Source organism: Phalacrocorax carbo, chromosome 7 (genome assembly GCF_963921805.1).
Source record: "Phalacrocorax carbo chromosome 7, bPhaCar2.1, whole genome shotgun sequence".
Lineage (NCBI taxonomy): Eukaryota > Metazoa > Chordata > Aves > Suliformes > Phalacrocoracidae > Phalacrocorax > Phalacrocorax carbo.
Window position 1 is genome coordinate 49,554,051 of NC_087519.1, and position 11,804 is coordinate 49,565,854.

Genomic DNA, 11,804 nt, shown 5'->3' on the forward strand with positions numbered 1-11,804 from the left:
TTAAAACCAGTTTTGACTCAGTTCACTGAAAACATATGAGTCCAGGTCCCTGGATGGCATCAAAATATGTGTTTTTACTACTCACCAACACACGGAACAATGGCAAGAGAAGGACCTAAGCCAACAATCTGTGCCATTTGTAACAAGGTTGAGAGATGCAGCCACTCACCCCCTCCCTCCTCCAACCTCTGCCCCAAAAGGAAAAATAAAATCAGACCCCCAGACACCTAAGGCAGCGCAGAGGTTCTTACACAGAACTAAGCATCACAAGTCCAGCAAAGGGCACAACCTTGACCAAGAAAAAGTCAAACATGAGCTGTTTGCCTCGATGTACAGGGAGGTCAGAGAGGACTGCAGCTCGAACGCAGGGCGGCTGTTTCAGAGAGAAATGTCTCTGTCACCTCCTTCCACCTGTGCTCCTCCCTCTGCTCCCTGCTTCCACCTTTTCAGTCCAGGCAGCGACAAAGACAAAGAAAACAGGATCATAACAGGAATTATCATCACACTTATCAAAGGCAAAGCCTCAGCACTTCATGGAGATAAGAGGACAACTCCTAAAATAATTACATGTTGCAGTGTTTAATTTAACTTAACTTACGGTTTGAAAATTAGATAAGCTATACCGTGATACCATTTCAGGTGAGGTACAGAATTTCAGATTCTTATAAGTCACTCTAAATAAATAAATCAAGCTCTATCATCACACACAGAAATAAATTTTGCTATTGTCGCCATTTAGGTCTCACAAAATAAAGCACTTTGCAAAACAAAAAATCATGTTTAAAATGATCAGAAGAGGCAGTATCTTGGGTTTTTGGGGTTTTTTTGTTTGTTTGTTTTTGTTTTAGGAAAACTGATGTTGATGGAAAAGAACCAGTCAGGACCAGATAAAACAACATAGAGCTCAAAAGCTTATTAATTTTTCAATCATGTCAGCCATTGCAGTTAAAAAATTGCTACCTCTCCCTACAAACTCTGCATCTCTGCCCTTGCTTCTTGGGACACATAACACGTACGATTACCATAACACGTACCCTCTAACCCTCTAACACCATCTCTTCCCAATGGTCCCAAGCCCCCATGGCACTATCCACAAGACTACGAACTGCTACGAGATCACCTCCCTACCTCTCACAATATATTTGCTCACCTTTCCCGCATCCAGGCACAGCGTCCCTATAGCAATCACAAAAACAGTGCGGAGGAACCAATACTGGCAGAAATAGCAGCAGCTGGGGTTAGCATGGGACAGCACCACATGAACTGTCCTTTTCTATGAAGTTCTCCATCAGTTATCAGAGTTGAAACATCCACTCTGTGTCTAGGGGAAAAAATTCACTCCTTCCATCTTGGCATTAGAGAGTTCTTAAAGAGAGTGGTGGAAAAGTGAAACCAGCTGTATCTCACCGCCTAAATGACTCCAGGATGATCAAAATCAGTAGGAATTTATTAATGTGAAAACCTTCTTGTTATTCCTTACATGGGCACAAAAACAGAGGCCACCCTTTCAACATGGCCTTTTCCACATCAAGGATTTGATGATGCACTCAAGATTTTGAGGGAAAATATGTAGCAATATTTAAATTTTAATTAAGAAGTAAACTTTTAATTTCTATTCTACTCCATAGGCAAATGCATATTTTCATAGATAAGCCAATTATTTTGAAATTGCAGATTTAAAAGCATTCAACAAATCATACCTCTGTTTTTAACCAGTAATTAGTTCTAGGTAATATCTCTATGCTCATGCGCTACAATTAAATACTAATAAAAGACAATTACCCCAGTCTCAAATGACAGAAGGTTACATTTCTCTTTTCCAATCAAAAATATGCTTTGTTTTTAACTGTAAGGCTCTCAATGGAAGTTAAGATGATCTGTTACACCTATTTCTGGGGTGTCTTGGACTAATATTTTTGTACTGCAGCAATACTGTAATATGAACGCACATATATTTTTCTATCCCATATTGCTGCAGGTTTACATTTATCTCATATTTTAAAAACCACATTATATGACTTTTAGATGTCTTCACAATGCAGAGGTGAGAAAGAGGTGCTGACATCAATTGTTCAGTCAATGAGAGTTAGTCAATATAAAAGCTTTATGTTTATAAAGCACATATGAAGAACAGGATTCAAAAGTGAACTTCTGTGTGGCTCAGCCCAGTAAAACTCTAAGTAGGATTTCTCATAAGACTAACAAAAATATTTAGAACAGTTTATTATTCCTAGATATAGAAATAAAAAATATTATTACTTTCTGCAAGCAGTTATCATATGTTACTACAGATTGCGTGTATGCAAAGCCAAAAAAAGATAATATAAAAAATCTGAAAGTATAATATACATAACTCCAATTCAGTGAGCACAATGTTGAGAAAGGATGAGGCATTAAAAGATTTGTGTCATGAATTAATGCATTCATTAAATAAAGTAATTTGAACTTTTACAAAGATTTTCTTGAGAACATTGTAGCTGTATCGATATCTCATTTGCAATTCCTTACAAGCAGTCAGGTTTATTGTCTGGCAGCAAAGCACAGATGTTTTACAAGTCAAACCCTCGAGTTTAGGAAAGGTTATGCTGATTGTTCAAGGTCTTAACCAAGAGTTTAACTGTATCAGCACTCAGTTAACCCAATCCCATACATGATAAAACGTGCCAAACAAATGAAGTTAAGCAGCGTAACTATACACCTTGTGCTCGATAACGAAGTAATTGTTGCTGTTAAAGGACTACCTTGTGAGCTTTCCAACACTGGCAGGCTACAAGCCATCACTGTCAAAATGCCTTTTCTCCTGGGTGGCCCATTGTTGGTGGTTCAGCAGAGATTCCCCTTTCGTGACAAATGACAACTGCTCAAGCTGTGATTTTCTTTCTGCTCATTTTCTTTTATAGGTGGCTCTATTCCCAGTGCTCTAATGTGATTCAGCTTCATAGCCAGTCTGGTTATATTTCTTCTAGAGATTGCAATTATATTTCTAAACTATTCTTTGTGTTACTGTAAGAATCAAACAAAAGGGAAAAAAATTAAAGTTTCAATGAAGAAAATTCCCATAATATGTGGTGGCTGTCACAATCTTGCTGATAGAAATAATTACTCCTCCTGATGTAACTACACTAAACCACCAAGAAATGTGGATAAAAACTCTTACCCATCTGTGCAAAGCTCTTTCATAAATGCATATGAAAGAAGAGCTAAATACAGAGATTAGCGCACTCTGGGATGCACAGCAGGACACAGGTCCCAAGGTGATAGGCCCCTGCTGCCTCAGTCCCTGAGACGAGGAAGGTGCTAACCCTCCTTTAACAGCAGTGAGGGAAGGCTGCATAGGATACATTGTGATTCTGGATAACTTTGGCCTTCATGTGATCCACTAGATTATGCACACTAATCCTCATTTTTGGCTGATAAACTAGAAGTATCATAAAAACAAAAGCACAAGCTGCTGTAGCATGAGCTAATGATATTTTTCTGAGGCGAGAGAAAACGACGTCATCTGCAGATAACATACATTGCTTACAGATAAAACACATTGTTTTCATGGCTGCATTGGTGAATACGAAAGAAAAAAAATTAAAGATTATTTCCAGTGGTGGTGTGGTTCTGCTCTTACCCAAACACCAGCCATAAGATAGTTCCATTTATTACCAGGTCCACCTCTCCGATCACCAGCACTTTAGGATATGGCTATGACACAGACTGCAGGTGGGATGGAAGCAGCTGAGCACTGCTGAACTTGTTGTCACAGGTACTTCTAACAGGTTTCAACAGCAGAGCTCCAGTCCTGCCTGAAATCAAAGTAAAAAAACAACTAGGCAGCAGGTCCTGGAGAACTCTTTGAGCAAAGCTAAATCTAGGTAATCGGTTCAAAGTTAACTCAGGCGGCAGTCGCTGAACTGTAGCCATGTCTATGGACGCATAAGGGAGTGCTACCAGGTATTCATACAGACAGCACAGCCAAAAAGCATCGCAAAAAATATTAGTAGAGATAGTTATTGTAGATCTGTTCTGTTGCTCTCTATAACCTAATTTGTTTGCCAACGATACCAAACTGAGTGGGGAAGTGGATACTTCAGAAGGCAGAGCCAGCCTGCAGGAAGCCCTGGATAGGCTGAAAGAGCAGGCTAGCATGAACTTCATAAAGTTCAACCAAAACAAATCTTACACCTGGGAAAACATAATCTGGGAGTGCAACACAGACTGGGATCCACCTGGCTGGAGAGCAGCTCTCTGGAAAGGGACCTGGGGGTCCTGGTGGACAGGAAGCTCAACACGAGTGAACAGTGGCTGCTGCGGCCAAGAAGGCCAGCAGGGTGCTGGGTTGCATCAAAAAGGGCATCACCAGCAGAGAGAAAGAAGTCATCGTCCCACTCTACTCAGCGCTTGTCAGGCCACCCCTGGAGTCCTGTGTCCAGTTCTGGTCCCCACTCTACAAAAAGGATGTGGACAGGCTGGAAGGGGTCCAGAGAAGGGCCACCAAGATGATCAGAGGACTGGGAAGCTGCCATACGAGGATAGGCTGGGAGAGCTGGGTTTGTTAGGCCTTGAGCTAAGAAGGCTTAGGGGAGACCTTATCACCACATTCCAGTATTTAAAGAGGATGGAGGCTCCCTTTTTACAAGGAGTCATGTGGAAAAGGTGATGGGTAACAGGTACAAGTTACTCCTGGGGAGATTCTGACTGGACACAAGAGGAAAATTGTTCCCAATGACAACAAATAGCCATTGGAATAATCTCATGGGAGGTGGTGGATTCCCCAACACCGGACACTTAGGATTCAGCTGGACAGGGTGCTGGGCCATCTTATCTGGGCCGTGCTTCTGCCAAGAAAGGCTTAACCAGATGATCCTTGAGATCCCTTCCAACCTGGTGTTCCTTGATTCTAACTAAAAGTAACACCAACTGTTACACTATTCTATAACAACAGTGTTGCCAAGTTAGAGACCGTACCTAAAATTAGTAGAAAACTTCCATATTAACAACTCTGAAAGGTTACAGGCAGACTGATATGGAAACTTCTGTAGCAACCTATCTGAGCAAAATTACCTTCCCTGCTCAGTGCAAAATCATAACCTATTAATACAGCCCAACACTGCTTCCCAGGGCCATCCATTCCCAGGAGCCACACACTCCTCATACCATGCCTGACCACTTCTGCTGACCACTCCACCCTCCACAGCTGCACTGGCAAAGAGAGAGTCCTCCAAATACCTTTCAGTAGACAAGAAAAGTTGAACAACAAGCTAGATTGCCTAAGGGTGGAATTACACCTGCAGCCCAAAGCAACTTGAGCCCAACAGCATTATAAACTCTTCATCCAGGAAATGTGCTGCTAAAACACTACCCTGCAGCAAACTCACTAGCAGGCTAAGCTAATAGCTTCAGGGCTGCTATCTCCAGACACCCAGTCTAGCTGATGGGGGGCTTACTGATTCAGACTATAGTCACTTTATTATTTTCTTTTTTTAAGTTGCTAAATACAGGCTTAGTGTATAGTCCCACCATAATGGTCAGACATAGTAAAACCCTTCTGCACAAAGCATCTAATGAGTAATCACAACCAGCTATGGAGGACCAAAACATCCAGAGCCCACATAACCCAGTAATCCGCATTAATTCATGTACCCCTCTTTTCCTTCCTCCTCCTAGATCATTGGTTACTAATGGCTCCATAGAGCTACCAAGAGCTAGCCATGTCTGTCTTAGCATAGGAGAACCACCAAAGCATCTCTGCAGGAAGAACCATTGCCAGCAAACGTTTGTCATGCCAGTGACAGGCCAGCAAACATGTCACTGAACCCTCACCAGCTCCTTAACGGCTGTCAGCTAGGTGAGTTCACAGGCTCTGTTAGGTTTTCTGCACAAACTAAAAGCATCCCAAATATCCAGGGCAGCACTTGAACCATTGCACCATCCTTCTTCAAGGTGAATATTCAAGTTTAGGCAGGGAAAGATAGCAGTTATTTTTAAACTATTCCAAATAATAAGCATTTTTTTACATTAATCATCAATGTAATTTTTTTCCTTCGATAGATTTCATAGGCCTATGTTTTCTTACCTGCAATATTAACTATCATAATGTTTAGAAATGTTGTCATTTTAAAATAGAGAAAAATAATTTTTCAGTGTCTTCTGAATTCATCCCTTTTCCTCAGAACTGAAAAATCCAAAGGAAAATTATTAAAACCATAAAATGAGAGTAAACAATAACAACAACAATAAAGAATGAGCATTTGAAATAAGCCTCAAAATGGAACTACTTGTCCTAATCACTATGTCAAATATTTTTGCTTTAGATAAAATTAATGATGAGAGTCCTCAACCTTCTGAATTATTTTAAAAGGAAATTCAGAGTGAGACAGCTTTGAGGAAACCAAAGCCCTCCTTGGACTTACCCCACCTAAGAACAGATCAGGGAGACAGCAATACCTTATTTGCCGCAGTGGCCATGAGTTTGGATAAATGGTGACCGAATTACAACATATTTGTACCTATGACAGATACAAACTCAATGAGAGGTTTTCAGAATTCCTTTCAATTCAGAAGGAATACCTTAATTTCCCCCAATTAAAAAACATCCCTCCCACAACTGAAAGGTTAACCATAAAAGAGTGGAACTTCTCTCATGGCAGAGAATCATAGAATCGATAAGGTTGGAAAAGACCCTTAAGATCGTCGAGTCCAACCGCTAACCTGTCACTGCCAAATCCACCACTAAACCATATCCTCAAGCACCACGTCTACCCTTCTTTTAAATACCTCCAGGGATGGAGACTCCACCACCTCCCTGGGCAGCCTGTTCCAGTGCCTGACAACCCTTTCGGTGAAGTTTTTTCTAATGTCCAACCTAAACTTCCCCTGGCGCAGCTTGAGGCCGTTTCCGCTACAACCTCCTAAATACTATCCCCAACCCTGTTCTCAAAAGCGGGAATTTTCCACAATTTGTATCTTATAGATTCCCAGCTCAGTTTTGGGAAGAATTCAAAAGCAGTCATCAGTTTGCAATGAATGAGAAAGTACAAAGAGCATCTACTCAGCTCTACAGCTAGCTCTGTAGCTAACAAAAGAAGAAAGTTATTTAGCTGGCCTGCACCCTGTCTTTTCAGTGATTCACTACATGTATGCTTCTCCAAATGATTTTAATTCCATCACTGTCAACACAAGTTCTTCAAAGCAGTGCAGGAGATAACGGTAACTTCATTGGACCTGTTGGCCGCTTTGTTACATCCAGCTGAGCTCTTCCTTTCTACAGCAATTAAGGGATTTTGTGGTGCTATTTCTGAGCATGATACAGCAAGTCACACAGATCTAAATCTCTAAGTTGCTCAGGTTGCATTTCAATCCTGTAACTTAGAGGATGCTGCCACCAAGAGTTCTGAAGACATAAATGGCATGCTGACAGCTGTTATCAGTGAGGACAATGAAAATTGGCAGATTTAGCCAAGTATGAAGCATGACAAATTGCAGGAAAGCAAAAGGAAGGCAGTGCTTCGCTCACTCCAGAAGCAAGATGACATTTACTAGGAAGCTTGTGGGAATTCTTCAGACAGTCTACAAGATGTGCTAAATGTTACTTGCATTATAACAAATAATAAGGTATCGACTGCAAAATCATTTCCCTTTAATGAAGACTTCTCGAGGAAAAAAAATATCAGAGTCAATTAGAAGACTGAAAGTACAAATATGTTGCGCTTTACATATCTCTGAAGCATAAAGAACCTAACAATGTGCACTTAATAAAAATGAACAGCAAAATTGCTGCAGCTTATCAAATTGACAGTATTTTGAGTTTATGCCATACGTAGGTATCCCTCCTCTCTTTACATCTACACTAGTGGTACTTTTTCCAGAAACATGTTATTCTGCACAAAAAAAGACACCCAATGTGTATCTGTTGTTTCTCACCACTGGAGCGGAATAGAAGTGACTACTTCTTTTCTTCTCAAAAAGCAGCTCAAATTCCCTGCATCAATGCTTTACAAAATAATAGTTGAAGCCATGACCGATATTTGCTTAACATCAATAGGATTTTTTTTATTTTTTAACACATCTTGGGGGGTCTTTTACTGAACAGGTTTTGTTTGCTCTGTTAATCGTATTTTTCAACTTCCATAATATTTGATTTCAGTCACTTTAGAATCTGAGCATGATTCTTATTTTTCATTGCACTGAAAAAAAAAAAAGAAAAAACCCTATCTTTAAGTACTACATGCCATTCCAAAAGAACTTTGCAAACTGATATTAAAGAAGCATTAATTTTCTTCTAAAATACCACCATCCCTAGGAATAAATACAACTACCTTGTTTAGCATAAAGAATTAAAGTGACGGTGCAGTTCAATACTGCCACAGAAACCAGCAGGCATCTGAATTTCAAAGTTACTTTTTAAAAGCAGAGCATAAAATTTCGCTCGAGCCCGTAGTTCTGCTATGATGCATGGAGGAAACAGCAATACAACAGACAGACCTCAAGGTCCTCGAAGCAGTCTGTCTCCCTACATCTGCCTGATCTTTGACACACAGCCAGAGAGAAACCTTGAATATGGCCTGTTTCACATCTTGTTAAGTCTTCTGGGCACACGGCATCCTCAAGGACACCTCGTTCGCGTCTGCAGAGCTGCATCATTACAGTTTTAAGGAGACTCATTCGATCTAACTCTAGGCACCTGTCTTAGCTCGCCTGCTAGTCTCCATGGGCTTCCTTACAAAGAATGGAGAGCAACTGGGTTTCTTGAAAAGGTTATTCTGAATAATAGACTATTCCAGGCAATGCGGACTGCTTCTGGAGACACTCATTTAATCTCATTTCTGCAGGGGAAATCCCAGAGACACTAGCCAGCTACATTAAAGGCCTAACACAGATGATGTAAAGATTGATCGCCTGCACTCCCAGCATATATGTGCTCCTTTCCATCCTGTCTTTATTTTTTATCTGTTCTTATATCAAATTCCTTGAAGGTAAAGAATCATTGACATTACATCTGTAACAAATCTACGCTATTTTTCAATGTTTACCAAAAGGTGCAATCTCAGAAATAGCCTTTTTTTCTTAATGATTTGACTATCACATAACTTATAGAGAGATAACCAAGAGGAACAGCATGTACCACCCACAAACATCCTTATCTCTCAAGTTAGAGATATTCAGTTAAACCCAAGGGGTGACAGCTCTGCTACATTATGTCCCACTCCTTGGCCCTTCCATGGCAAGAAGTGACAGTTACAGCACACTAAATGACATATTTAATTAGAATCCGTGCTTTTCTGAGCTAAGCAAGTGACCCATAACACCTCAGCTAAGAGCATGTCATTTTATTGCAACTTGAGACCAGGTAAAAAAAAAACTTTACTCTTAATTTAGATGCCTTTTATTTCCCAATAGGTAAATTTTCATACACTTAGCTCTGGGGGATGGTGGGTACACAAAGGAAAAAAAGATAATTTTTTTCTTCTCCTTCATATTTTATAATAAAATAATTTAAAATTATAAAGGACCAGCTTTTAGGATTTCTAGTTTAAATGAAGGTCTGACTCAGAAACACAGACCATGCACAGCACTGGCAGAAGAAACTCAGTCATGTACTTAGGAGTCAATATACGGCTTTCAAAATATAGTTTTTAATAGTTACGTTTGAGCATACATTTGAGCTCAATGCTCTGCCCATATTGGTCATTTTTTAAAATATAAAGTATCACAATGTGTTACACGCAGCTCATTATATTTACAATCTGAGCAGCCTCACAGTCCTTTCAATTAACTCTTGATCCAGATGTAAATTCAACGTGTCTCAACAGGCAATGAGGTAGTGAAGTCTGATCCAAATCTGGCCAGGCAAAACAACACTTAATCGAGGGTGGGACATAGAGCTCTGCAAAGAGTTCCTGCAAACTGAAAACACCACGAAGAGAGGCATGGGCAGTGAAGTGTCAGCCAGTTGTAGTCTCCCAGCTCCAACAAGTAGCTCATGGAATTTAATGTGAGAGAATGTAGAGTGTCGAGTACTGGGTCAAAGGCTGAGGAGGAGGGGGTTACTGAGGGATCAGTGGGGTTTTGCAAGCATAGACATGCTCTTGAAAAGTTTCCCCAAATGAATACTATGACTTACCCCACTTGCACAGAAAGCCAAAGCAGAGGCAGGGATGCCGTCGGTTCCAGAAGGTACCACCAAATCCAGCACTGCTTTCCTTACAAATTTCCCACCATCCAGTTCAGCCACAGCGCCTTGCATCACAGCCTGCTAACCAGGTTGCTTTATTCAAATACACTTCAGAGGAAGATGTTTGAGCTGCTTTTAAAAAAAAAAAAATAAAAAAATAAAGCTCAAATACTTCTTTGGTATAGCAGAAAATAATAGGTTGGGCACATCATTCAGGAGTGACCAGAGGTCACTAGATCGCAGTAGAATGAAACTAACCCTGCCGTGAGATGGCTGGCAGGCAAGGGGATACAAATCACCCTCTGAACAGCCCCTTCTCCATCGCCCCCGGTCATACAGACATGCCTGCAGACCTCATGCGCTTCAGGGAAGCTGCATCCAAAGAAGAGAGAAAACAAAAGACTTAGAATCAAGACTGTTAATGTTATATAGAATGTATTTTCTCTACTTTAGAATCTCACTTAAAATAGGAACTCAGCATAATTTAAATCAGGTGGTTTCACATTCAATAGCCATAACTGCTGTAGATGAAGGGAGGCGTCGTCTTAGGCTGAACAGGGATAGGAGCTTGACTGGAGTCATTTGGAAAGACCCCTGCTTGGCCATTATCAACAACCTAATAGAGGTTGAGAACGTGGCGTGGTCCCTAATTAATACAACTTATAGGAACACTGGAGAAGAGACCGTTATTAAAGCAACCCACACAACAGGCTTCTTTTTAACCCACCCCCAACCCCAGGCCCCCACCTCCTCCCCCCCACCAAAAAACAAAAAAAACCCCACCTGAAACAAAAAACCAGTAGACACGCAGACATTTAACAAATTTTCACCCAGCTTTTCACTCTTCACATACAAATACTGCTGTTTCCCCAAGAGACTTAAGCATTTGCAAGCTCTGCTGTACATGAAAAAAAAATAGAGCAAGACATCCAACAATTTTGATAAAAGAGAGTTTAAAAGGAAATCTAAAATCCCTAATGTTGTCCTCCATCTCAAAAAGGAATACTTTTTCTTCATAAAAATGACAACAACAAAAAGAAGATATTTTAAGTCCCAATTTCTTAGGCCTCACCCAGCTAAGATGGTGACAAACTTTTTGTAAGTAGGAAAAGAGTCTTTCCTATGTGTCCAAATTCATCTACAGCCCTGCACTGACCTGTTGCCTCTTTGCACAGCTATAAAACACTCAAGGTTTTAATTTAATTTTCTTTTTTTCTTATTAAGATAAGCATGAGCTGCGAAGTCCAGCTCCGTATCCTTTCGTGGTTACTGAAAACTGGGTGATTTCTATCTGTTAGCTGCTGCCATCCTGGAGGTGACAGTGGTAAGTCCCAGCTTCCAAGGGAGAGGGTATAAATCTTATAATTTGAGCCTCCTCTGCTGAGATGAGTCCTTCATTGATAGAGAGGAACAAAATCTCTTCTGTGTCTCATTAACGCCTCTTACTCTCAAGGATAAGATTTACCATCTTTAATCAGTTATTATTTCCCAAGGATTTATCCTCCCGTTTTTCTTCTTTATGCCACTGAATTCATAGCAAAGCAATGGAAACCAGGGTAACTATTCTGACAAACACTGGAGTTTAAAAAAAAAATAGATGGCTGTGAAAGAACAATTACACCTTCCCACGGCATAAAAGCAC

At 40.5% G+C, this 11,804-nt stretch overlaps 1 long non-coding RNA gene across 1 annotated transcript; it reads right to left on the minus strand.

Annotated features, from left to right (window-relative positions):
• Positions 1 to 2,278: 2,278 nt before the first annotated feature.
• Positions 2,279 to 10,281, minus strand: LOC135314212 (uncharacterized). The gene is made up of 3 exons (XR_010373658.1): positions 10,112 to 10,281; positions 6,065 to 6,163; positions 2,279 to 3,794 (listed from the first exon to the last, which is right to left on the minus strand). It is a non-coding gene; the product is annotated as an uncharacterized LOC135314212 (long non-coding RNA).
• Between the last annotated feature and the right edge of the window lie 1,523 nt (positions 10,282 to 11,804).